Here is a 6,348-nt window from a genome sequence, read left to right on the forward strand (position 1 = left end):
GATAATAGGGCAATAGTCGTCTGAAGCCTTTTTGGGTTGACATCGCGTGGTTGTGAGTAGATTGTTATAATCCTATGCTCATAGCTGGTATTATTGATCAGTATAGGGTTAGATTGCATAAGCCTGAAAACAAATTCATAAATCAAAAAACACTACAAGAAAAAATGTTTTATATCACTGTTAAAAACAGTGACAAAAAGTCTTTTGTCACTGTTTCTTTTTTCCAAAACTGTGACCAAGTGAGTTATTTTTTTTTCCCAAAACCGTCACAAACACTTTGAAAAACAGTCACAAAAAAGTTAGAAGCAATCATAATATAACCACCTTTTAATGACTGTTTTTATTGAATAGTGATAAATGTTATGCATAACCGTCATCAAAAGTAATCTTTTTATACCTGTTTTCACAAAACCGTGACAAATGATTAAAATTTTTACAAAAAAAAAAAAACAAAAATTCACTGAATTGATTCTGCACTCCAATTTTTACAAAAAAAAAAAAAAATATATATATATATATATATATATATATATATATATATATATATATATATATATATATATATATATATATCATCAATTGGTTCTGCACTCCATATCTCTGCTGAATGCTTATACACCTTTAAAAAAATCTTAACAAACATAATCCATTAAATTTTCAAATATCATTCACAAATACTAATTCCATTGAACCAATCAAATCCAAATTAGACTTAGATAATTGTTATATGTATTTAAATAAAAATCAAAATGAAACATCTCAATAGTTAAAAAATAAATCATCCTAGCCCACCGGAGTCATCACATAAATTTAAACACACTTATCATTCGTTTTGAACATAGTCCTCAACACGTTCTTGGATGAAGCCAACAAACTCGTATACTTGCTTCTCAGTGTAGTACACTTCTAACACGACTACAATATTCCGGTGTACCTCACAAAATGGGGACTACTCTTAGTATAGCTCTCTCCACAACTCGCTTATGATATTCAATCCCTCCTGTAAGTAAAACAATTAGTGAGCGCAAATCAAAACTTCTATAGTGTAGAAATTACAAGGAAATACCTTAAACCATTTTATAAGATTCTTGTTTGAATCAAACATATTCACAAGTGTGAATTTCAAAATATAGAGAAAACAAAGAATAATTTCAATGGACGTACTAAAAAAGATTAAAGAAAATATACCTTCAGCAAGTCACCGGCCACAAGCATTATAACGGTTCTCATCCTGAAAAAGCACCATGTCAATAAGACAAAAAACAGGAACAAATAAAAAATCATTCATAGCCTAGTTACCGCAAGATAGAAAACTTAATATTGCAACAATGAACTCACCACCTAAGTCATAATGAAAATGTATTGCTGCAAAAACCAACCGAACACCAAAAATCATAATGGGTGTCTTAAGATTTACTAAACAAGTCTGGTCAAGGATAAAGAGAGCCATAAGACTCATTGCAACAGTAATGAACTCTAATAACTTTAACATTTTGGCTACTTAGGGCAACAAGGAAAACTCAAGCTAAGCAGATTTTGAGATCACATGGTGTGTGCGAGTGTATAATATATAAAATGAAAGGAACTACCGACTGTTTGAAGGAGGGGGACATAGTGTTGATGTAGTGTGTACTTACATTCTTACAAAAAGCTATACAGGAACCGACTCGTACTAGTGCTGCAAGAAACATTATTATCTCCCAACACAATGTACATGGAACAAACCACCTGTAAGCACTATGAAAATAAAGACAGTCGAATATATGAACTAAAATGGAACAGGTTATGGTGACCTAATTGGAATCCATAATGGCGAGACTATCTTAATGTTTTGTGTAAGCTAAGATGCAAGATGTTGACTATTTTAATCACTACACCATAACAACTTTTTTGTGACGCCTATTTGGCATCACAAATAATTTTTGTGGCACCAGGCTTGGCGTTGGCCCAAGTGATATGGCATATAAGTGACTTGGATGCAACCTGACATGGCCTAATACGGCCTAGTGTTGGCCTAGTGCGACCTGGCAAGTGGCTTGTATGACTTGGTAATGTGGCCTGACGTGGCTTATTGATATGGCTTGACACGGCCTTTGCTTTGCGCGGCGATAAAAACGACCTTTATTGTGGCTTGCATGGACAATGCCTAGTGGTCGACCTGGCACGGTCTGACAGTTTGTTCGATCATAATAACTTGTATATATATAAACTAATAATTAATAATCAACTTAATGTGAAATAATATATTTCGCAAAACACCATCTCCATATATTCTAATATCTAATATAAATTTCTTATAAAATTAATATTAGAAACGGTATTGCTTATACTAGCACAAACAATTAAATTAAAATATAATGGACTTAGCTATTACTGTTTAGAAAAAGACAATGTACATGGAAACACAATTCACTTACTTGATGACTGGTATACATACGCCTTGGAAATACATACCTAATAATTACAATTTTTAAAGTTGCCATCACTAGGGCTGTCAATGGGTTTCGATAACCCGATAACTGACTCGAACCAAACTGAAAAAAAAAGTTTGGGTTTTAATAATTTGATTTATTTTTTACCGATCTGAAACCGAACCGAACCAATAAGATATTGGTTTGGTTTCGAATTTGCCCTCCACCGAACCGATATGAACCCAAACCGATAAAATGACATTTTAGTAATATTTATGATTAATTTTGTATATGTTTATCAATTGTGTGGTTGAAATTAATTGATTTAATTTAAGATTTAATTGATTTTATAGTTTTTCTGTTTGGGTTAGGGTTGTTCACTAAAACCGGAAAACCGAAAAACCAAACCAAACCGCTCCAAACCGGTCGGTTCTAATGGTTTATTCACAGTTCGGTTCGGTTAACGGTTTTTATTTTGTAAACCTGAATCATTTCGGTCCGGTCTTCAATTTATGCTCTTGGTCAACCGTTTAAACCGAACCGAACCGGCTATATACAGCACACCCCAAGAGTTAGTATTGAAGTTTGACCGCACTTATGAAAAGTCCAGCCCAACAGCTCATGAAATGTGGTAAAAGGGTAACTCTATTTATTAAGAGTTTTGTCTATATATGGTGTTCTCTTGCCCATGTGGGACTAAATTTGTCTCAGCAAGTACTCCTCTACCTAGTCCACCGTAACTTCATTTTCTTTTAGTCCCACATCACCTAAAATTACAAAAAAACTGTTGGGAGAAGTCTTTAAAGAGGTTGGACTTAACTAAAAAATATTGGACCATGTACTTGGGCTTTTCAATTTGTACGAAGGCTTTTAGTGTATGGGCTTGGTGCAAATCAGGCTTAAATAAGAATTTTTAGAAAATGGGCTTAAGCACCGGTTTTAAACCGAATCGAACCAAATTTATGGTTTGGTCTATACCCGGTTTTTGCGATCTATCGGTTTGCTACCGGTTCTATTTTTTAGGAACCGAGTACTACCGGTTCGGCTTAAGATTTACCTAAAACCGGACCGAACCGAACCATGGACACCCCTAGTTTGGGTCGGTTCGGATTCGGTTTACAATATTTCTTATCGATTCGTTCGGTTCAGTTTCGAATTCCTAATTTTCTTATCGGTTTGGTTTGGTTTCGGTTCCTAATTTTCTTATCGGTTCGGGTTTGAATTTTCCAAAACCCGACCCAAACCAATCCATTGACAGCCCTAGCCATCACCTTACCATACATATTAAAGCACTACTCCACCTGATCTTCCCTTTTACTAAAGAAATTGTTATCTCTCCTTATATGTGACCCCTTAACTTAAAGACTTTCATATTCAAATGAGCTCCAATAATGACACCCTAACAAATCTATTTTCATCAAATTCATGGACCAATAAATACAACTCAATCCAACATATCAGTATCACTAGCATTATTTAAACAACCTAAACTCTTCAATTCAATCACAAATTGCAACAACCATACCAATCCCAAGCTTTAATCAAAATTACAAAACAGAAATAAACAAAGTAACATACTTGAGATATGATAAACTTGTTTAGGAGTAAGCTTAGCAGAAAATCCACTAACAGCAGCCTTATAACTGTAAATTATAGCATCTTTCGCAGCTTCCTCACTATTTTAACCAAAATAAAAATAGCCCATCATCAATTACACAGCCACCATAATAAAAATCTGACCTGCCAAGAACAGAAGCAAGAGTTCAAACATGATAAGCTTCAGATTCTTCTCCTTCAGGTTTTGAACAATAAACAATAGAAGGGGTTGTAGAAACTCTGTCACCCACCATATCGGAGCCTCTTCTTCATCGAAAGTGGAAAGGTATTTAAGGATGAAATCGATAGCACGTGTAGTAGGTAAAGAGAGACGGGTTTTGTTATCTGCAGCTATAGAAATGGGTATGGACTTTGATGGTTCAGATTTAATGAGGTTTTTGAGTGAGCAAAATGCTATTGGTTAGTTCATTTTCGCAGGAACTTTTCCCACTCAATAACTCTAATCTCCCCCCAACACACACAATAAAAAAAAAACTTTCCCACACTAAAGAGTTGTGAAAAGTTCCCACAAAACCTATCAAGATTGGAAGCGGTTTCAATTTGGATATTTTATGTAAACATCAATTAAGTTAACCAAATCAAACAACCCAATCTCTAATTCCTCTTTTACTGTTCAAAACTTGGTATAAGTGACGACTTTATTTAATAAATGAAAAGGGAGAAAAAGCTTGAACCTTGGAAGTAAAAGAGATCTTCGACGTTGCTCAAAGCTCGAAATTCGCAACAAAACCTTGGAAGTAAAAGAGATCTTCGACTTTGCTCAAAGCTCGAAATTCGCAACAAAACGGCGTATAGAAGATAGAAAACTCATTTGTTGTCAAAAGAGATGAGAGAGACGGAAGGGAGAGCTTGAGTTTGTAGGGTTTTCCATTTGCAGGATTGGGGGGAGAGAGTAAAGGTGAGAGAGATGAAGTCTACGCTTGCTTGCTCGTGTTAAATACTTAAATGAAAGCCGTGAACTTATTCAAAAGCCTTGATGCTGGTCTGCCGTCACTTAAGTTTTTGAACTTTTAACAATCTAATTCCCATAATTATCGGATTATTAGTGACCACAATTAGAAAGAAAAGCGGCAGTGAGAAAGAAGAGAATCTTTATATATATATAATAGCAGTCCTTTTTCCTGTTCTCTGAGGGTGTCCACGTAGGCTAATTTTAAGTACCCTTTTTACTCACGAGAAATCAGGAGAGGAAAAAAAAAACCCCCCGAAAAAAGGAGAGAAAAAAGGAATTATATATGAGTCCCCCACAAATCCGATTCTATACCCCACAGTCCCCCCAAAACCTTCTTTCTCCACTTCCCCCAAAACCTTCTTTCTCTACTTCTAAATTCACGTAGAAAAGCACAACTATATATATATATATATATTTTTATTTTTTTCTGAATTTGGGGTTGTGATTTGGCAGGAGACTCGACGGGATCATACTAGGCCTTTACCAATGAGAATGGAGAATCTCACTACCAACACTGAAGAGCAGGTATGGCCCTTAGGAACTGTTGGTTTTGTGCAAATAATCGCAGGGCTCTTCAACCTATAATGCTAATGTAATAAATGTGAAAGCAGTACCATAATATGTCTGGAGCTGTGTCGAGGAAGGCCTAACAGCTATGTTGGCATGGCATGCATTTCTCATTCTCGCATGGATTACAATTAAAAAACATTTGACATTTGATGGTGTTCCGTGAACTACATTTTGATTTTTTTATCGATGCTATAAGCTCATCTGCAGTCATTTTTGTTATTTTAGTTAGTTAATTTCTCTATGCCTTAGTGCCTTATTTGTGAAGGCAACATTCTGGATGTTATTAAGTTGTGCGTTCTTAGTTATGCGCATTATATCTCAATGACTGAACCATAACTTCGGCATTTCCGTGAGCATTTTCATCTTAATGAGGAAGTGATATATTTGACTTTTGAAAAGAGATGGTTATTCTTATTCGTCCGACTGCATGTTGATTTGCAATTTGGTATCCCCTTCTCTGATTTAAGGGTAGTCCTTGCAGGCAACTCTGTTTGATACTGCTGTCGTTTCGGCTGCCAAAATTGAGACTTCTGCAAATTTAGATAAACAGGTAACAATCTGCTGGTAACTTATCTGAGTTGAGAGGGTTTGAAAATTCTCTCAGAAGTTGCCTTTTTAACATGCTCTCATAATCCATGTTTGACAGAGATATTGACTTGCACATGAGAGCAACCAGCGGGGGGACTGACAGCAGTTCGAAGCCATATACCAAATTATCGGTCCATAGCTGGATACGAGGCTCACATCTGGTCCCTACTGACATAAGTTTTCGTGGAGTAATCATACAATCATATTTCA

The 6,348-nt window shown here is 35.5% G+C and overlaps 2 long non-coding RNA genes across 2 annotated transcripts; one reads left to right on the plus strand and one right to left on the minus strand.

Moving 5' to 3' along the window:
* Nucleotides 1-645: 645 nt before the first annotated feature.
* On the minus strand, nt 646-5,112 carry LOC147485905 (uncharacterized). The gene is made up of 4 exons (XR_015201583.1): nt 4,152-5,112; nt 3,990-4,087; nt 1,189-1,231; nt 646-1,000 (listed from the first exon to the last, which is right to left on the minus strand). It is a non-coding gene; the product is annotated as an uncharacterized LOC147485905 (long non-coding RNA).
* Nucleotides 5,113-5,401: 289 nt separating this feature from the next.
* LOC147485906 (uncharacterized) lies at nt 5,402-6,348 on the plus strand. The gene is made up of 3 exons (XR_015201610.1): nt 5,402-5,505; nt 6,032-6,100; nt 6,197-6,348. It is a non-coding gene; the product is annotated as an uncharacterized LOC147485906 (long non-coding RNA).

The sequence above is a fragment of the Coptis chinensis genome, chromosome 7 (assembly GCF_015680905.1).
Source record: "Coptis chinensis isolate HL-2020 chromosome 7, ASM1568090v1, whole genome shotgun sequence".
Lineage (NCBI taxonomy): Eukaryota > Viridiplantae > Streptophyta > Magnoliopsida > Ranunculales > Ranunculaceae > Coptis > Coptis chinensis.